Genomic DNA, 21,750 nt, shown 5'->3' with positions numbered 1-21,750 from the left:
GTTCGTTAGGAGACAGGAGTGGGAGGGTTAGAAGAAAAAGATATAGAGTGCAACAGTGCTTGATGAGACATTCTGCGTGTTGGATAATTGATTACAGCACCATATATTTGTTGGTTATACATACTATCTTTGAATTGTTTTGCACCAGGAGTCAGTGCAACAACACTACAAAAAGTTAATAGGTAAGAAACCTATCAACCTTTTATAAAAAAACACCGTGATTTATATTTGTTTATTTTTGCAGCCTTGTGATGGAGAATCACAAAATAAAAAAGCAATATTGAATGATAAAGGAAGTGGAAGTAGCAGCAGCCGACCCTTTGAAGACATATGGACCAAGATGTACGGGATTGTCGACAGAAACAACAGATCATTGTGCATACTGTGTAATGAAATGGTAGTAAGCAGAATGTGGAATGTAAAGAGACATTTTGAAACTAATCATTGTCAGCTCTTGAAAAAAAGTATCGATGAAAGGAAGGAATGCATTTCTAGGCAGCTATACCTCTATAAAAGTCAATCAAATTCCATCATTAAATTTGTAAGATGCTCTACAAATTTAACATCAGCAAGTTACTGTATTGCTCACTCCATAGCTCAGCATGGAAAAGCCCTCAGTGATGGAGAATTTATTAAGGAAACATTTCTAAGATGTGAACCAGCTCTATTTCATGATATGAAAAATAAAGATGATATTATTAAAAGAATTTCTGAGTTACCACTCAGTAGAAATACTATCAAAGACAGAATAATATATCTTAACAAAAACGTACAACAGCAATTAAAAAAAGACTTAAATAGTTGTAAATATTTTTCAATTTCTCTTGATGAAACTACTGATGTCACATCAAATGCTCGGTTGGCCATTATTGCTAGATATTCTGATTGTCTCAGAATGAGAGAAGAGTTGATAAAGTTAGAATCAGTGCCAATAAGTACATCAGGAAATGAAATATGTAAGGTTGTTATAAAAACATTCAGTGACCTAAACATTGATATCTCTAAAATTGTGTCAGTCACGAGAGATGGGGCACCAAATATGGTGGGAAAAAATGTGGGATTCCTGAAATTGTTTATGGAAGCTATTAGATATCCACTTTTACCTTTTCATTGCATTATCCATCAGGAGGTGTTGTGTGAGAAATTGGGATTCTCAGAATTGAATGATTTAATGTCAGTTGTAACAAAAATTGTGAATTTTATAGCTTCTCGACCCCTTCACAAACGAGAATTTTCTGCACTTTTACAGGAAGTTGATTCAACCTACAGTGGACTACTGATGTTCAATAATGTGAGATGGCTGAGTCGAGGTAAATTACTTGAGTGATTTGTGGAGTGCTTTGAAGAAATTATGGTATTTATTGAGAATAGGGATCTGGCAAAATTTCCTCAGATCAATAATCATAAGTGGGTCAGCAATTTGATGTTTTTTACAGGTCTCTCTGTTCATATGAATGAACTGAACTTAAAATTACAAGGTTTTGGCAAAAGTATTGACGTTATGTTTGGATACATCAAATCTTTTGAAAGTAAACTTAAAATTTTCAAGCGAGATATTGAAACTAAAACTTATAAGTATTTTCCTCGGATAAAAAAGTATTTCGAGAAGGCCACTACAATGAGTATAATGGAGTCCATACTTATGTACCAGAATATAGCAAACTCGTTATTTGAACAGTTCAGTGAAAGATTCACCAATTTAGAAGCCTAGAACAGACCATTAAAATAATTAAGTATCTGGAAGTAGTTGTTTACAGTACTTTGGAATTAAAGGATTTCCAATGGATGCAAATTGATGATTTAGAGATGCAACTTGCAGATTTTCAAGGTAGCATTTGGACTCATGTGTTTGTCGACTTAAGGTCAAAACTTGAAAATCTGGAACGAAATCATTTGAATAATGAAGAAGAGTGCAACTATGAACAAGAAATTTTGAGTGCTTGGAACAGAGTACCTGACACTTTTAGTGACATAAAAAATCTAGCGATGGCTTTGCTAACAATTTTTTCATCAACATATTTTTGTGAGACTTTGTTCTCAGCATTAAATAATATTAAAACGAACAAAAGAAACCGGCTAACAGATAAAGTTAGTGGCGCTTGCTTGGCCTTGAAGTGCACCAAGTATGAACCTGCAATCGAAGAATTAGCAGACCAACTTCAGCACCAAAAAGTCACTAATTTCTAGTTTTCGTACCATTTATCATTTTTTTATTATTATTTTTTCATAAATGTACATTGTTTTTCTGTTTTTGTTCATTTTATACATATTTTTTGGTTGATTTTTCTTTGTTAAATGGCATTTAAATATATAAAATAAATATAAAAATATAATTTTTTTTTTACTATGGTTGTAAATATCCAAAAAAAATTATGAATATTTCTATATGTGACATGGCACCAGAGTTAAGTTATGGTTTTTCAAAATTTTGACATGCCAAGTTCAAAGGGTTCGTCATCACTGCTTTAACCACTACTCTGAATTCTTTCTCTGATATGTTGCTAGCCTGTTTCATTTAACTCCCTTTCTGATGATTCTTATTTTTCTTTTCTTTGGGGATTGCTTTTTTGTCTTCCAATTTTTTAAAAAGATATATATTTTATTAATTTTTTACATAGAGGAAGGGAGAGGGATAGAGAGTTAGAAACATCGATGAGAGAGAAACATTGATCAGCTGCCTCTTGCACACTCCCTACTGGGGATGTGCCTGCAACCAAGGTACATGCCCTTGACTAGAATCGAACCCGGGACCCTTCAGTCCACAGGTCGATGCTCTATCTACTGAGCCAATCTTGTTAGGGTTTCTTCCACGTTTATCTGTAATGTTTTAATTGTAGATCCGATTGCTTTGCTACCCAGGTTCTTTTGGGGATGGTGGTACTGATGTGATCTCTCAGGTTTCCTGGGCTTGGTAGTTTAGCGTAGCTACCTTCTTGTGCTATTTGGGTTCTCTTGATGTAGGCCTGTTAGTTGGAAATGAGCATCTGCAGTGTCTAGAAGTCAGCAGCAGTCATGGAGGGGGGTGTCCCAATTTTTGCTGTCTTAGGCCCTTGGTTGAAATCGCGCATGCCCAGCAGGGACTCACAGTAGCACTGAAAAAGCATGCAACTGTAGTGTCCTGAGTTCTGTAGCTGTGGGGTGGGAAGATTGAGTTTTTGCTGCTGCACCTGTGTTGGATAGGCACGTGCTCCCAGTGGCGGCTCACAGGGGTATCAGCAGTGCGTTTTCCAGCGTGGTGTATTGAAGCACTCTGAAGGGCCCTGGCACTGAAGCTACGTAATTGAGGCATCTGTGGATAGGTATCCAGGGTGAGTGAATTCAGAATTTCTACTGCCGGGAGGAGTGTGTCCCTGTTTGTCCAAGATCGCACCTAGCACGGGCTTGCAGAGGCTCCCACAAGCGTCCTGTGTGTAGATGGGCTCTGGGTGCCTGTTCATTGGAAATGCACGACTGTGGCAGTGCATTTGCTGGCACAGAATTCTAACTCACTCTGAGGGGCCCTGGACCTAAAGATGCGTAGCTGGGTTGTCTGTGGGAAGTTATTCAGGAAGAGGGAATTCAGAATTTCTACTGTGGGGCAGCATACCCTTCTCTGTTCAAAATCCTACCCAGCAGGAGTTCACAGTGGCATTCCAAGAGCTGTCTATGGAGTGGTGTGCCCTGGAAGTCTGCGCGCTGGAAATGGGTGAATGTTGGAAACATGCGAATGTTGGAAGTGCTTGAATGTGGTGTCTGGAGTTCTGCTGCTGGGGAGGGGGGTGTTGCACTTACTGCTGTGGGAGTGGTGCAACTTTGGAGGTGGAAGTCCCAGGGTCCGCGGGTCTGTGGGTGGGGCATCAGGATTTTGGCTGGAGTGGCTGCTGGGCAGTGTCCAAGGCCTGTCTGGGTGGTGGTACTGATGAGTTCCTAGAATAGGCCGCTCTCCCCTTCATGATAATGTGGGATCCATGCTGAGTGCTGCAATTCAGGGAGTGCCTGCAGCAGTGGTAGTCTCTCCCTGTCCAAGAGAGCCTGGTCTGCCAGCCTCTGTTGCTCCTGCTGGATTTAACTGTCCTTCACTCACTCACACACACACCACACACATCCACACACTCTCCTTTCATCCCCTCAATTACTCGCTTCCTATCCCTCATCCTCATCCTGCCAACCGCCATCTTTTTTTCCCAGTCATTGTGTAACAGCATGCCATATAGCCTCCAATTGCTTGATTTTTTTTATTGTTTTCATTATAGTTGATTTCTAATTTTATGCCATTGTGATGTGAGAAGATGCTTGATAAGATTTCTATCTTCCTGAATTTGAAGAGACTTTGCCTGTGATCCAATATGTGGTCTATCTTTGAAAATGTCATGTGGGGAACTGGGGGTGGGTGGCATAGGATTAGATAGTTTACTGGTGCTTCTCTTTAGAAGAATATAAATTCTTTAGCTTTGGGGTGAAATGTTCTGAAGATGTAAATTAAGTCCATCTGATCTAGTGATTCATTTAGGATTGTTGTTTCTTTCCTGATTTTTTGTTTAGAGGATTTATCCAGTGGTGTCAATGAGGTATTAAAGTCCCCTACTATGATTGTATTGCTGTCAATTTCTCCCTTTATATCTTCCAGAAGTTGTTTTATGTATTTGGGTGCTCTTATATTAGGTGCATGTATGTTTACCAACTTATATCCTTTTGTTGAATTGCTCCCTTTAATATTATGAAGTGGCCATCTTTATCTTTTGTTATGGCCTTTACTTTGAGGTCTATTTTGTCAGATATAAGTATTGATACTCCAGCTTTTTTTTTTTTTTTCCTTTCTATTTGCTTGAAAATTTTTTTTCTATCACTTCACTATCAGTCTGTGTGTCCTTTGTTCTGAGGTGGATCTCTTGTAGATAGCAAATATATGGATCATGTTTTCTTATCCATTCAGCTACCCTATGTCTTTTGAATGGAGCATTTAGTCCATTTATGTTTAAGGTTATTATTGTGGTACTTGTCTGTTGTCATTTTAATTTTTTTTGAATATATTTTATTGATTTTTTACAGAGAGGAAGGGAGAGAGATAGAGAGTTAGAAACATCGATGAGAGAGAAACATCGATCAGCTGCCTCCTGCACATCTCCTACTGGGGATGTGCCCGCAACCCAGGTACATGCCCTTGACCAGAATCGAACCTGGGACCTTTCAGTCCACAAGCCGACGCTCTATCCACTGAGCCAAACCGGTTTCGGCCATTTTAATTTTTTATGCCTGTGTTCCTGCTTCCATTTCTATCTTCTTTTTATATCAGTCCCTTTAGCATTTCTTCCATTGCTGGTTTGGTGGTAATAAACTCCCTTAGCCTTTTTCTTTCTATTAAGCTCCTGATTTCACCTTCAATTTTGAATGATAGCCTTGCTGAGTATAATACTCTCTCTCTCTCTCTCTCTCTCTCTCTCTCTCTCTATATATATATATATATATATATATATATATATATATATATATAATTGATTAAGATATTACATATGTGTCCTTATCCCCACGTTACCCCCTACCCCCTGCCCATCCCCGGCTCATGCCCTCACCACCCCGTTGTCCGTGTCCATTGGTTAGGCCTATATGTTTGCATATAAGACCTTCAGTTGATCTTTCCCCCTTACCCCCCACCCTCCCCTACCTTCCCTCCAAGGCCTGACAGTCCAATCAATGACTCTGTATCTGGATCAGTCCTTGTTCATCAGTTTATGTTGTTCATTATATTCCACAAATGAGTGAGATCATGTGGTGTTTACCCTTCTCTGACTGGCTTATTTCACTTCACATAATGCTCTCCAGTCCCATCCATGCTGTGGTAAATGGTAAGAGTTCCTTTTTCTTCTTCCTCTTCTTAAAGAATACCTTTCAGCATTTCATATAATGCTGGTTTGGTGGTGATGAACTTCTTTAGCTTTTTCTTATCTGTGAAGCTCTTTATCTGACCTTCAATTCTGAATGATAGCTTTGCTGGATAAAGTAATCTTGGTTGCAGGTTCTTGCTATTCATCACTTTGAATATTTCTTGCCACTCTCTTCTGGCCTGCAAAGTTTCTGTTGAGAAATCAGCTGACAGTCATATGGGTATTCCCTTGTAGGTAACTGACTTTCTTTCTCTTGCTGCTTTTAAGATTCTCTCTTTGTCTTTTGCTCTTGGCATTTTAATTATGATGTGTCTTGATGGGGTCCTCTTTGAATTCCTTTTGTTTGGGGTTCTCTGCACTTCCTGGACTTGTAAGTCTATTTCTTTCACCAGGTAGGGGAAATTTTCTGTCATTATTTCTTCAAATAGGTTTTCAATATCTTGTCTCTCTCTTCTTCTGGTACCCCTATAATTCTGATGTTGGTACGCTTGAAGTTGTCCCAGAGGCTCCTTACACTATCTTCATATTTTTGGATTCTTTTTTCTTTTTTCTTTTTCGGTTGGGTATTTTTTGTTTCTTCGTATTTCAAATCTTTGACTTGATTCTTGGGATCCTCTTGTCTGCTGTTGGATCTCTGTATATTATTCTTTATTTCAGTCAGTGTATGCTTAATTTCTAGTTGGTCTTTTTTCATATCCGCCAGGGTCTCACTAAATTTATCGGCGGTTTCCATAAAATTCATGAAAAACCTTATAAACGTGGTCTTGAACTCTATATCCAGTAGTTTGCATTCCTCCATTTCTGTCATTTGTGACCTGTTTCTTTGTCTCCACATTTTTATACTTCCCTGTGTTGGTAGAGTGGTTTTGTGTGCTAGGTGTCCTGTAGGGCCCAGTGGCTCAGCCTCCCCAGTTACCTGAGGTGGACACTCTTGGTGCACCCCTTTGTGGGCTTTGTGCACAGTCTTGTTGTAGTTAAACCTTGATTGTTGTTGGCATCACTGGGAGGAATTGACCTCCAGGCCAATTGGCAGTGAGAATCACCTGTGTCTGCAGTGGGAGAACTGTGCTGAAGACACCCTTCTGGGGAAAGACTTGCTTCAGTGGGGCTTTGGTGCTCACTGAGTCTTCCCCATGAGTGTGTCCCCTATGGATCTGAGGAGTTGTAATCTGGATGGTCCCACTCTGACCACTGGGTAAACTGGCTCTTGGATCTAAGGAGGTGCTAATTTAGCCTCTGCCTGAGGTTACCCAGCAGGAGCTACGAAGAGAAATGCAGATTCCCCTTCCTTTTTTGGAGCTTGGAGGTGCCCAGATGAGGCCCAGCTGTGAAGCAATGCAAGCTTCTATGGGGCCTTGGGCCCTCTCTTGGAAGTTCTGAGTCTGTCTGCCCCAGCTGCAATTTGTTAGGTAATTTTCAGGTTGCAAAGTGCCAGGGCATTCATATGCAAAAGCCTCTGCTGCAGCCAGGGTGGAGCAAGCAGCTATGGCGGATCCTCAGCTCTGGGTGGGGCGGGGTCTCAGGGAATCAAAGGGCGGAGCAAGCAGCTATGGCGGATCCTCAGCCCTGCCCTAAGGGGCCCCACGTCTCAGTGTTCAGGTAATTGCTGCAAGCACCTCTGAGGGAAAGCCGCCCTCAAGTTCCGAGTTCTGCCTGCTGCCAGACAGTCCAGTTTCTCCCCGTATGAGTCCTGGGTCCCCAGAGACTTCCCGGAACCGGAGTTCAGAGCAGTCAGGAGATTGTGACTCCCTCCCGATTTAAAAAGACAGCCATGTCCTCAGGTGGCAGCCCCTTTCCGCGTGTGCTTGAGCCTCTGTATGTCTGCACTTTACTTCCACACCTCCTTTGAGTCTGCATGTGCTTTTCTTTTTCCTTCTAGTTGTAGAATTTCCACTCAGCCAGCCTTCCTGTAGTTCTGGATGATGTCCGTTTTGTCTTTTCGTTGTATTTTTGAAGTTGTTGTGGGAGGCAGCAATTTCCGGTGTTTACCTATGCCGCCATCTTGGTTTCTCCCCTGAGTATAGTATTCTTGGATTCAGTCCCTTGCATTGCATTACTTTGTATTGCTGTTGACATTTTAATAGGGATTTTATTGACCCTATAGATAGGCATGGGTATTATGGACATTTTAATAATGTTAAGTCTTCCATGTACATGGTATACTCTTACATTTTTTGGTATCTTTCTTTATTAATTTTTTCAATGTCCAATAGCTTTCCGAGTTCAGGTCTTTTACCTCCTTGGTTAAGTTTATTCCTAGGTATCTTATTATTCTTTTTTGCAATGGCAAAATGGATTGATATTTTAGTTTCTTTTTTTTTAATTGTTCAAGTTTTTATTTTTATGCAAAATATGAGAAATTGACTTGAAAAACAACTGAATTTTATGGGAAATGAACAGCAAATAAATTAGACCCATGTTAAAATAAAAGGTCAGCTAAATGTCTAATCTTAAGGACATAAGAACCACAGATAAAATTTGATTCCACAATCTTCTTTAAGAAATTGACGTCTTTCAAACAACTTTGCTATGAATTAGGCCAGAGCATAACAGTATACAGGAATGCTTATCAAGGGTGGTGATCAGGGACACATTTCCTTGGTGCTGCTTTGATGATGTTATCCACATGCAGAATCACCTGTGCTGCTTCAACTGCACTCAGAAGAACTTGCTGCTTCACTTGGAAACTTTCTGTTATGCCCAGTATTGCGATATCACCAATAGTACCTTCCATCATATCCAGTCCAGCATTTGTACTGCCTTCACTATGGGCAGCTCAGAGCTGTACCACCACATCTGCACTGTCATAGTCTGCATTGTCAGCTATAATAGTAGGCAACATTCTCGCTGTGACACAGCATGAGCCATCAGCATCTCAGAATAGCCTCCTCCATAAGCTGTTCTAGAATCCTTCACAGTTTGTGCAAGGACACAAAAAGCATCATGCAAAGATCTTTCTGCTTCATCTAAAATTTGTTGAGTGGCACCAAGAAGAACAATAGTGCAAGCCTCACCAAGGGCTACCCCAGAAAAGTGAATGAATGTGTCTTCTCTAATCATGACTTCCTCAATAAGCTTGAAACTTCCAAGCTTCACTAGTTCTGGGTGGTCAAAGGTAGAGGCAATTTTACCACTTGTGACAAGAGCCAGGCGTTATACACCTGCAAAATCTGCATGTTCAATAGTCAGCAACACCAAAAAGCTGCTCAGGATAATTATAAATTAACTGCCTGTTAATAAAGCAACTTATCCCATGCTTAAGAATACATTCAACTTTCTCCTTCAATTTTTCCTTTTCTGCTTTTTCTATTTCAGGAACCTTTGCTGTAGAATCAACTCTTACATGGGAATCAAATATCTTTATTTTGTCTGAATCTATACCAGTATTTGCAATAAGAATTTTAGCATTTCAATTCACTTTGGTTGATTTATTCCAATATTTTAAAATATTTTTATTGATTCTTTTACAGAGAGGAAGGGAGAGGGATAGAGAGTTAGAAACATAGATGAGAGAGAAACATCGATCAGCTGCCTCCTGCACACTCCCCACCAGGGATGTGCCCTCAACCAAGGTACATGCCCTTGACTGGAATCAAACCTGGGACCCTTCAGTCCCCAGGCTAATGCTCTATCCACTGAGCCAAACCGGTCAGGGATACTCCAATTTTTTTTATCCAACAGAAAGCCTTCATCTAATTAAGAATCCACCAGATTTCTTCCTACCTTCTTGATGACGTGAATTGCCTCCAGATCACCAGAACCTTTCAATCTGAGAACAGCTTTGACAGATAACTTAGCAAAGTGATCTTTGTGATAAGTAAGAAGTTCTGAAGATAATATTGTTCCTAAAATGTTCATTAAATCTTGACGGAATTTACCTTCATCAGAACCACGGTCAACTGCAGAATTCAACAGAGCCTGCCTTGATGCCTTTGTGACTTCTCTCCAACCGGCAATGATGGTCTGAGGATGAATCTTTTTAGAAATTAAAGATTCTGCTACCCTTAGGAATTTTGATAAAACAGCAACAGAGGTAATCCCATCACCAACTTCATCATCCCAAATCCTTGATATATCAACTAAAACTTTAGCTGCTGGATTATCAACACCAATGCTTTTTAGAATAGTTGCACCATCATTGGTCATCATAAGAGAGGCATCTTGTCCACTGCTTAACATAATTTTGTCCATGCCTTTGGGTCTCAAGGTGCTCTTTACAAGTCTCCAATAGTGATGGCACCAATAAAGAAAAACAGACAAGCTGTCTCTGCTCTCCCTTCATCAGCAGCAGCCTTGAAGATGTTGACAGGTGCAAGGGAAAGGGATGCCATGTTTCTGAAGAGGTGGCCATTCATGCTACTCCCTTACAGCTTGGGATCTGAGGAGAGAGAAGCTGGATGTCTAGTATCTCTTTATGAAAGTTCATTGTTGATGTATAAAAGTGCCATCAATTTCTGGATGCTGATTTTGTATCCTGCTATATTGTCGAATTCATTTATTAAGTCTAATAGTTTGCTGGGGGAGTCTTTAGAGTTTTCCATATACAATATCATATCATCTATGAAAAATGTCAGTTTTATTTCCTCCTTTCCAATTTGGATGCCTTTTATTTCTTCTTGTCTGATCACCCTTACTAGACCTTCCAGTACTATGTTGAGTAAGAGTAGTGAAAGCGGACATCCTTATCTTGTTTCTGTTCTTTTTTTTTTTTGAAATTAAATCTTTATTGTTCAGATAATTACATTTGTTCCTCTTTTTCCCCCCCATAAGTCCCCTCCTACCAGTTCCCACCCCACCCTCCCCCCTCACTCCCCACCCATGGTCCTCATCCATAGGTGCACGATTTTTGTCCAGTCTCTTCCTGCATCTCCCACACCCCTTTCCCCCCAAGAATAGTCAGTCCATTCCCTTTCCATGTCCCTGATTCTATTATAATCACCAGTTCATTCAGTACATCAGATTATTTATTCACTTGATTCTTAGATTCACTTGTTGATATATGCATATTTGTTGTTCATAATTTGTATCTTTACCTTTTTCTTCCTCTTTCTCTTCTTAAAGGATACCTTTCAGCATTTCATATAATCCTGGTTTGGTGGTGATGAACTCCTTTAGCTTTTCCTTATCTGTGAAGTTCTTTATCTGACCTTCAATTCTGAATGATAGCTTTGCTGGATAAAGTAATCTTGGTTGCAGGTTCTTGGTATTCATCACTTTGAATATTTCTTGCCACTCTCTTCTGGCCTGCAAAGTTTCTGTTGAGAAATCAGCTGACAGTCATATGGGTATTCCCTTGTAGGTAACTGAGTTTCTTTCTCTTGCTACTTTTAAGATTCTCTCCTTGTCTTTTGCTCTTGGCATTTTAATTATGATGTGTCTTGGTGTGGTCTTCTTTGTATTTCTTTTGTTTGGGGTTCTCTGCACTTCCTGGACTTGTAAGTCTATTTCTTTCACCAGGTAGGGGAAGTTTTCTGTCATTATTTCTTCAAATAGGTTTTCAATAACTAGCTCTCTCTCATCTTCTGGTACCCCTATAATTCTGATGTTGGTACACTTGAAGCTGTCCCAGAGGCTCCTTACACTGTCTTCATATTTTCAGATTCTTTTTTCATTTTGCTTTTCCGGTTGGGTGTTTTTTGCTTCTTCGCTTTTCAAATCTTTGCCTTGATTCTTGCGCTCCTCTGGTCTGCTATTGGGAGTCTGTATAATATTCGTTATTTCAGTCAGTATATGCTTAATTTCTAGTTGGTTCTTTATCACAACATCGAGCATCTCATTTGATTTCTTGTAGATCTCATTAAGTTTATTGGCAGTTTCTAGCAAATTATTGAAAGACTTTAAAAGTGCGGTTTTGAGCTCTATATCCTCCATTTCTGTCATGTTTCTTTGTCTCCGCATTTTTTATGCTTTCTTGGTGCACCCCCTTGTGGTCTTTGTGCGCAGTCTTGTTGTAGTTAAGCTTTGATTGTTGTCGGTAATACTGGGGGTGATTTGACCTCCAGGCCAATTGGCTATGAGAATCAGCTGTGTCTGCAGTGGGAGAACATCTGTGCTGGATCTCTAGGGTGGTGCTAATCTAGCCTTTGCCTAAGGTTATCCCGCAAATGCCTCTGTGCAGGGCTTGGGCGGGGCGGGTCCCGGGGGAACTACCGGGCAGGGGGAGTGAGCAGTTATGGCTGCTCTCAGTCCCGTCCCCAGGGGCTCTGCCTCTCAGAGTCCCAGCAACCGCTGCAAACCTCGGAGAGAAAGTTGCCTTCGAGTTCCGACCAAAGCCAGACAGTCCCGTTGAGTCTGCGTCTCTAGAGACTTGCCCGGATCTGGAGCTCAGAGTTTGAGACTCCCTCCCGATTGAAACAGACAACCGCGCCCTCCACCGCCAGCCCGCTCCGCATGCACTCCGCACCTTAGTATTTTACTTCAGCACTGCGCCTCCTCTGAGTCTCGGTATGCTATTCTCTTTCCTCCTAGTTGTAGAACTTCCACTCAGCCAGCCTTCCTGTGGTTCTGGATGATGTCCGTTCCGTCTTTTAGTTGTATTTTTGAAGTGGTTGTTCAAGGCAGCAAACTCCGGCATTAACCTATGCCGCTATCTGGGTTTCTCCTTGTTTCTGTTCTTAAGGGAAACACTTTTAGGTTTTGCTCATTGAGTATGTTGTTGGCTGTAGGTTTGTTATATATGGCCTTTGTTATGTTGAGGTATGATACCTCTATTCCCACTTTACAGAGAGTTTTTATCAAAAAGGGGTTCTGGATTTGTCAAATGCCTTTTCTGCATCTGTTGATATGATCATGTGATTTTTATCTTTCATTTTGTGTGTGATGTATCAGGTTATTGATTTGCAAGTATTGTTCCAGCCTTGCATCCCCAGAATAAAACCTGCTTCATAATAGTGTATGGTGTTTTTCCTATATTGCTGGATCAGATTTTCTTAAGGATATTTTGTTGAGGATTTTAGATTGTATTTTAATTCATGATATTGGCCTGTAATTTTCTTGCTTTGTAGTGTCTTTATCTAGTTTTGTAAAAAGAGTTTAGAAGTGTTCCTTCTTCTTGAATATTTTGGAATAGTTTGAGGAAGATAGGTGTTAGTTCTTCTTTGAGTGTTTGGTAAAACTCTCCTGTAAATCCATCCAGTCCAGGACTTCTGTTTGTCGGGAGTTTTTAAATTACTGCTTCATTTTCATCAGTTATTATTGGCCTACTCATGTTTTCTGATTCTTCCTGATTGAGTTTTGGAAGGTTGTATGTTTCTAGGAATTTGTCCATTTCACCCAGGTTATTCAGTTTGTTGGCATATAGTTGTTCATAGCATTTGATTACAATCTTTTGTATTTCTGTGGTGTCAGTAGTTACTTCACCCTTTTGGTTTCTGATTTTATTTATTTGGGTACTCTCTCATTTCTCAATGAGTCTGGCTAGGGGTTCACCAATTGTGGAGAGCGGCTAAAGCATTTGGACATGTTCTAGCCTGGGACTAATGAGAGGGCACGATCCTCTCATGGCAAAGCCATGTGCAAGTCCCAGCACAATTATAGTCAAAGGTTATAGTTTTAAGCTTGACCTTATGGTCCACACCTGTGGTCCTACATGGCTGAGTGATATGGGCCGTGGGAGGTGCAGCAAGTAAGCAAAGCTTGATCAGGTGCATGTAATTGAGTAGACTTGAAACCCACAAGAACGCTGTAATCACGCCCTTACTTTGCCTCATGGAAAATGGCTATAAAATAAAGACTTGTCTTGCAGGCCATGGTGCTGTCTCCCCTTCAGAGAGCAGTGTCCCACCCAGACCCAACTTTTTTCTCTGGTCTGTCTTTTCTAAATCCTTCACAGCCCCCTCTGAGGTTTACCCATGGCCGTGCCTGCTCGGCACATATGGTGCCCTATGTGGGGCCTGAATACAGGGGAACTACAATTGGAAGGTGAAAGGAGGCTCCAGTGAAGTGCACTCAGAAAACAAAAGTAAGTGCAGAAAGCAAAAGTAAGGTAGGGAGCGAGGTTTGGTAGTTGCTGGTTGTAAAACATAGGAAATTCAGGATCTCAGGATGGGGATCCCTAAGACAATGGTTACTGAAGTATTTTTTAAATTTCTTATGTTTTGTTAGGAACTGTAAAGCAAAAAATGGAAATCCTGGTAGCAAAGATAAGAAATAGAGAAAATAAGCGGTAGAGAAAATAAGTGATAGAAATAAGTGGTAGCAAATAAGCAGTAGAGAAAATAAGTGGTAGAGAATAAGTGGTAGAGAATAGGCGGTAGAGAATAAGCGGTAGAGAAAATAAGCAGTAGAGAAAATAAGCGGCAGAGAAAATAAGCGGTAGAGAAAATAAGTGGTAGAAAACAAGCAGTAGAAAATAAATGGTAGAAAATAGAATAAAGAAGATAGAAAATAAGATGAAAAGATACAGATTAAGTAGAAAAATAGAAGATAGATTAAATAGTAAAGTAGAAGATAGAAAATAAGATATAGATTAAGTAGAAGATAGAAAATAAGATACAGATTAAGTGTAAGACTAGAAGTAGAGGAAAGTACAGATAATTTGTTTGCTCATGGGCACTGGACCTCATGGGGTTTTGCGGGTTCAGTTAACAGGCCATTGTTTTCCCCGCCTGGGGCAAGGCATGAGAAGAAAAAGAAAAAAAATTTTTAAATTGGGTATGTTTGACAGCTTTTCCAGGTGTGGTATTTTGGGAAGTTAACTGAGAGACAGCTTTGTGACATCTCAAGGGCCCTGAGGTGACACAAATATTTACTCTCTACAAAAACAAAAAGGGGGAGAAGGATATTATCTGTTAAATCTTTTGAATTATGTTGCAGAGGGTTGTATGGCAACCAAAGGGCATCAGACCTCCAGTGCAATAGCCTCCGCCGAGTTGGCCTGGTGGAAGGATGCACAAACCAGACAATGGTTTTGCCAGGTCCAGTAATGATGTGGAGAAGAGGATGTTTGTATCTTTCTAGAGAGAGCAGTGTGGCCAATTTGGGTGCCAGAGCATTATGTGCATCACCGCAATGGACCCAGAGAAGCTCTTTGTTCCTCCATTCAAAAGACTGAAAGTTGTGGCTCAGAAGAACATAATGAAGGCTACACACAAGGGATCGAGGTGCCAACATGGGTTCAGCTGAAGAAGCTAGCAACTGAGGCCCAGCAGATGTTAAAAAAGCAAGAAGTGGAAGCTATGTTTCTGATTATGCTAGCGTTGGCGAGCTGCCAGTTTTCTGTAAAGTCTTGTGCAGCCAAATCTGAGGACTCTGAGTAAGATATCCTGAAAATGTTAACATGTCTGTAGTTTGGTTTCTCTTATTGTTGCTGTTTTATTAATAGCCAGAGTTTTGTTCTCTCTTGTTGCTGCATTACATTAACATTACTGTGTTTATTGTTTTGTTAATAGCCAGAGTTTTGGTTATGCTGCATAATTTGCCTAGAGCTTTTGATGATGTAAATGGAAATGTTTAAAAACAGAAAAAATGGGGAGATGTGGAGAGTGGTTACAGCGTTTGGACAGGTTCAAGCCTGGGACTAATGAGAGGGCATGATCTTCTTGTGGCAAAGCCATGTGTAAGTCCCAGCAAAATTATAGCCAAAGGCTATAGCTGTAAGCTTGACCTTATGGTCTGAACCTGTGTCAGAGAGCAGTGTCTTACCCAGGCCCAACGTTTTTCACTTGTCTGTCTTTTCGAAATCCTTCACCGCTCCCTCTCAGGTTCACCCATGGTTGTGCTGGCTTGGCACAACCAATCTTGTTTATATTTTCAAAGAATCAGCTATTGGATTTATTGATATTTTGACTGTTTTTTAGTCTCAATGTCATTTACTTCCATTCTTATATTTATTATGTCCTTCCTTCTATTTCCTCTGGGCATTTCTTACTCTTCTTTTTCCAATGTGTTTAGTTGTAGGATTAGATAGTTTACTGGTGCTTTTTCTTGTTTCTTGGAGTAGGCCTGTAATGACATGAACTTCCCTCTCAGGACTGCTTTCGCTGTGTTCCATAGGTTTTGGGTGGTTGTGTGTTCATTTTCATTTGTTTCCATGAAGTTTTAAATTTCTTGCTTGATCTCATTGGTAACCCATTCATTGCTTAATAACATGCTATTTAGCCTCCATGTATTTGAGCGTTTTTGATTTTTTTTTATTGTAGTTGATTTCTAACTTCATGCCATTTGATCTGAGAAGATGCATGGTATATCAATCTTCTTAAATTTGTATAGACTTGTTTTGTGCCTTAACATGTGGTCTATCTTTGAGAATGTTTCATATGACCTGGAGAAGAATGTATATTCTGTTGCTTTGGGGTGAAATGTTTTATAAATATCAGTTAGATCCATCTGATCTAGTGTGTCATTTAAGGCCTGTGTTTCTTTGTTCATTTTTTGTCTGGAAGATCTATCCAGTAATGTCAGTGGGTGTTAAAGTCCCCTACTATGACTGTATGGCTGTTGATGTCTCCCTTAAAGTCCATCAAGATTTTTTTCATATATTTGGGTGCTCCTGTATTGGGTGCATATGCTTACAAGGTTTATATTCTCTTGTTGAATCATTCCCATTTGTTTTGAAGTCTATTTGTCAGATATCAGTATTGCTACCCCAGCTTTGTTTTCCTTTCCATTTGTGTGGAATATTTTTTCCATCCTCTCACTTACAGTTTGTGTTACTGTTGTTTTGAGGTGGCTCATATATACAGTATATATTTGGGTCATGTTTTCTTATCCATTCAGTCACCCTGTGTCTTTTGAAGCATTTAATCCATTTACATTTAAGGTTATTAATGACAGATATTTATTTATTGCCATTTTAATTTTCTTTATTCCTATTATTCTCTCTCTCCTTTTCTTCTTCCTAAAGCAGTCCCATGAACATTTCTTGCATTGCTGATTTGGTGGTAATGTACTCCTTTAAGCTTTTCTTTTGTATGGAAAGCTTTTTATTTCACCTTCAATTTTAAATGATAGCCTATGTGGATAGAGTAGTCTTGGCTTCAGGCCTTTGCTTTTCATTACTTTGAATACTTCATGCCATTCTCTTTTGGCCTTAAGTGTTTCTATTGAGAAGTCTAATGACATTTAAATGGGAACTCCTCTTTAGGTAATTTTCTGTCTCACTCTTGCTGCCTTTAAGGTTCTTCCTTTGTCTTTAACATTTGCCATTAAAAATACTTTTATTGATTTCAGAGAGAGGAAGGGAGAAGGAGAGTGAGACAGAAACATTAATGATGAGAGAAAATCATTGATTGCACACCCCTCATTGGGATCAAGCCTGCAACCCGGGCATTGTCCCTGATCAGAAATTGAGCCATTACCTCCTGGTTCATAGGTCAACGCTTAACCGCTTTGTCACGCTGGCTGGGTTCCTTTGGTTCATCTTGATTGGGAGTCCCTGTGCCTCCTGAATTTGTGTGACTTTTTCCTTCATCAGGTTGGGGAAGTTGTCTGTCACTATTTCTTCAAACAGGTTCTCTGTTCCTTGCTCACATTCTTTCCCTTCTCGTATTCCTATGAGGCAGATGTTGCGTTTGTGTTTTCCCAGAGCTCCCTTAAGCTATCCTCCTGCTTTTTAATTGTTTTTCTATTTGTTACTCTAATTAGATATTTATTTCTATATTTACTTCCAAATCACTGACTCAGTCCTCTGCTTTAGCCAATTTACATTTAATTTCTTCCAGTGTGTTCTTAACGTCAGACATATTATTCTTCATTCCTGTCTGGTTCTTGTTTATGGTGTCCATTATCTTTTTTTGCAAGGCAAATATCTTTATTTCTGCAGAAGGGTACATACCAACACAGAGTCTGGCAGCACGTATACTGAACAGGCATTCCGCTCAGGCTTTTATGCCTGATGCACGTGATCTGTTCTTCACTCTTGATTGGAAGAGCTTAGGCTCACACTCTTGCGTGATTGGCTAATTTAAAGGAAGGAGTTGACCTTTTCCATTTCACAATGGTGGCCCGCAGGGGAATTGCAAGTCGTATGAGCCAAAATGGTAGCTGCCAAGTCACTCGAGCCAAAATGGAGGTTGCCTAAACTCCCTTTGACAGAATAGATTTCTTGTTTATTCTCACAATTCCCCCCTTTTCTTATTTAACTCTTCAAAGTCGGCTAACATTCATTGACTTTCCTGCTCTGCAGCGTCTAGGAGAAGATTATTTTGCTGTTTGGTCAATATGGTTTCAATTAACACTTGGATAAGACCTTTCATACATGGGATGATATAACATCCCATCACTGTAACTCCTAACCTGCTGCCATCACCCACCCCAGTTCTCCGATCAGAGCCTGACAGCTGGGGGGAGGAACTGAGAGGTCAGCTGTTCCACCTGCTCACTGGCCCCACCCCCCACTGCCACCAACCCTAGTTCCCCACTTGCCATTGGTGATCAGAGCCTGATGGTCGGGGGAAGGGACTGAGAGTTTGGCCGTTCCCGCCCGCTTGCTGGCCCTACCCCCACCATGGGTTGCCCTCTGTGTGTGGGGTGACTGGCGGGGCTGGGGCCTTGGGCTGGTGCCACCCGCTTCCCCCCCCCCACCCCCAGTTCCCTACTTGCCTTTGGTGATTGGAGCCTGCCAGTCAGGGAAAGGGACCGAGAGGTGGTCAATGCGCCTCATAGTGACTGGTTGAGTGGTCGTTCTGGTTGTTCCACTGTTAGGGTCAATGTTCATATTATCCTTTTATTATATAGGATAATCCAATCCACATTCTTGTTTATAGTAGACTACCAGAAAAGGACAGATTCAAATCCTGTAGCAATCTGAAACTTATTTGGCACTCTGCTTGAAACCCCAATGGAATCTGTTTAAAGATGGGGATCAAAGGAGCCCCCTGGACTCCCTCTCTTCTGTCTGTCCATTGAAAAAGGTTTACAATATGGCAAAGTGAAAGGGATAGCCAATTGCGTCAGAATGCAAGTTCCACTGCAATTGCTGGGCAAGGCCACAATTTATGGTCTCCCACAATACCACCAGACATCAGCACAGGGTATCGACAGCACAGAATGATTGGCTTCTGAGGATACTCAGCCGTTTACCATAACCTCCGAGTACTGTCTCTCCCACATTGAGACGTGGGAGGTATAGTTTACATCAGGGGACGAGGGTCGGATCATTTTGGGGATCCTTGCTTTTTACCTCTGTTGGATGGGAACAACAGGGAGAGAGTCTTACAGGAAGAATTTCCCCAGGCAGTTTCCTCCTGATACAGGGCAAGCATACATTTCACCCTGTTACTGTCTGAAGTCCATCCGAATGGAAATGGGACCACTTGAGACTCTAGCCTTCCTGCCATGCGAGTGTAACAGTCACTTTTATTTAGGGCACATGCAGAATATTTAATCCATTCCACCCAGGCATTCATTTCCTTATCTATTTTTATGATGGCGGCAGTGTCAATTTCCTTGGGTGGGGCTACCAGTCTCAGGGCAAACTTTCCTAGGGGATCTTATCCTGTGACATCTCCTCTTAAACCTAGTCCTAGCCAATCTCTTGGCCTAAAGGCTGAATATCCAAGTCATTCAAGTTATCTATAGTTAGAGCAAGGGATTACACTGTAAATTCTGGTAAGCATTGGGAGGAGTACCTCTATACAGATGATTCTAGCCTTTAGGTGACAACTTTTTATCTGCTGGTCGTGGTATAGCCATCCAGCTCTGGTATTGGATGGTCCACCATACATCATTCCAGGTAGGATAAGGGGATGCACCATTCACTCCCAGTGAAGTATCAGGACACATGTAAATGGAGCAGGCCTGTAGCTGCCTATGATGGTTTAGATCTCCACATAATGTAATTTGGCAGGCATCCAATTGAAGGATTATGGGATTATCTCCCTTAATTACATTAATCAATAACTTAACTGGGTAAGCATGATCTGGATTGTACACATTTCCTCAGCCCACATTGTAAGCCCCTGTAATTTTCCAGACAACCCAGTACATGATGGTTATTAAGACAACTCACAGGTTTTTTTTGTTAATTTCAAGGGGCTATGCCCTGGAATAGCCATCCAAGTTGGAGTGTCTCCACCTGGAGAAGCTGGTAGTCCACCCTTAACCTGTGTGTGATAGGTCAAACTTCATTCTACAATCCGAACAGCAGTAAGCAAGACAAGGTGTGGTCCTTCCCAGGAGGGTTCCAACTTGTTTGTCTTCCAAGTCTTGATTAGAACAAATGTAGTCTCCCAGTCAGGTGGCAGTGAACCAGAAACTCAAGAGGAGGGCTTTGAGCTAGGAGGCCCTTTAATCTGATTGCGGCGGTTCTTGCTTGCTTGGGCCCTTCCTGTGTTGCTGGCTGACTCTCGATCCCGAGCTCATAGTTGGCCAGTAGGTAATGGCTTTTCCTCCTCACTGAGGCCACTGCAACGTGGCAGTGGGGTATGCCCAGGAGACAGTTCTAATGTCCCCTTTGCGACAAACAGAATCCCAGATGAGCCCCCAAATTGTTAGAAATCAAGCGAGTCCCCCCCCCCCCCCAAATCAGGGGCCCTGGTAGAACACAAAACATACTTGGGAGCCAGATACCAAGGCAAATATCTTTATTTCTGCAGAAGGGTACGTACCTACAGAGTCTGGCAGCACGTACCTGCATTAGGTTTCTTAACTGTCTTTATCATCATTGCTTTGAACTCTACATCTGATAGGTTGCTTGCTTCCATTTAATTTAGTTCTTTTTCTGAACACCCCTCATTTCCTTTCATTTGGGGCTTGTTTTTTTGCCCATTTTTAGCTGTCTCTGTATTTGTTTCTATGTATTAGATAGAACTGTTTCCCATTCTTTGTGTGATGACCTTATGTAGAAAGTGTCTTGAGGGGTCCAATGGTGGTCTATTTGATCTCCTGAGCTGGATGCTCTATGATTGCCCCTTTTGTGCATTATTTGGGCTCCCCTGATCAGTGATATCCAATTTGTGAGAGGGATCTTCCTTCTGAGTTACTGACAGTGAAGCTCAGCCCCAACCTCATCATTTCACCTCATCATTACAGGTGCTGACAGAACAGAACAAGACACAATAGGACCAAACAAAAAACACCACAAAAATCAAACTATGCAAACAACAGCAGTAAAGTCTAAGGAAAAAGAAGAGAAAGCAAAGGAAAGACAAACTAAAAAAAAAAATACTAAAATACATGAGACCAATGACTTAGAAGGCATATAAAGAATAAGGGGGGAAAAAGAAAACTGGCAATATGGGAGCAAGAAAGAAGCTAAAATATTAATTAGTATAGCAATGAAAAAGAGAAGGAAACTGAAATTAAATGAAACAATAATAATGAATTTAAAATGTAATAATAATAGATATATTAATGGAAAACTAAGATGGCGGCATAGATAAACACCGGGAAATAGTCGCCCCACACAACAATTGAAAATTATCCCAAAGGACGGAGCAAACATCGTCCAAAACAACAGGAAGGCTGGCTGAGTGTAATTTCTACAACTAGAAGAAAAGAAAAGCACGCTGAGAGCCAGAGGAGCTGCAGAGGCTGAGTGCAGAGGTATGGCGGTGGCTCGCGTGCGCGGAAAGGGGGTGGCATCTGAGGACGCGGCTGTCTTTTTGAATCACAAGCTCCCGACTGCTCTGAACTCTGGTTCCGGGAAGTCTCTGGGGACCCAGGACTCATACGGGCAGAGGCTGGTCTGTCAGGCGGCAGCGGGCGAACTTGAGGGTGGATTTCCCTCAGAGGTGCTTGCAGCCGTTACCGGGACACTGAAACGCGCGACTCCGGGCGCGGAGAATCAGCCATAGCGTCTTTCTCCTCCCTTTTGACTCCCTGAGGCCCCGCCCCACCCAGGCTGCAGCAGAGGCTTTTGCATGTGAATGTACCTAACTACAGCCCAGCCAAGCAGACCCGGAACTTCCAAGAGAAGGCCCAAGGCCCCGCAGCGGCTTGCATTGCTTCA

At 41.2% G+C, this 21,750-nt stretch overlaps 1 protein-coding gene and 1 pseudogene across 4 annotated transcripts in view; both read right to left on the bottom strand.

Moving 5' to 3' along the window:
* CHIC1 (cysteine rich hydrophobic domain 1) overlaps nt 1-21,750 on the bottom strand; it is a gene marked incomplete at its 5' end in the record, with an annotated part of 179,617 nt that overhangs the window by 125,095 nt on the left and 32,772 nt on the right. The window lies entirely within an intron of this gene.
* On the bottom strand, nt 8,431-10,192 carry LOC308510835 (T-complex protein 1 subunit beta-like; annotated as a pseudogene). Its single transcript has 2 exons — nt 9,498-10,192; nt 8,431-9,267 (listed from the first exon to the last, which is right to left on the bottom strand). The product of its transcript is annotated as a T-complex protein 1 subunit beta-like (transcript).

The sequence above is a fragment of the Myotis nattereri genome, assembly GCF_964212035.1.
Source record: "Myotis nattereri genome assembly, chromosome: X".
NCBI classification, from domain to species: Eukaryota; Metazoa; Chordata; class Mammalia; order Chiroptera; family Vespertilionidae; genus Myotis; species Myotis nattereri.
Note: the sequence above shows the minus strand (reverse complement) of the source record. Positions and strands in the feature narration are given on the sequence as shown.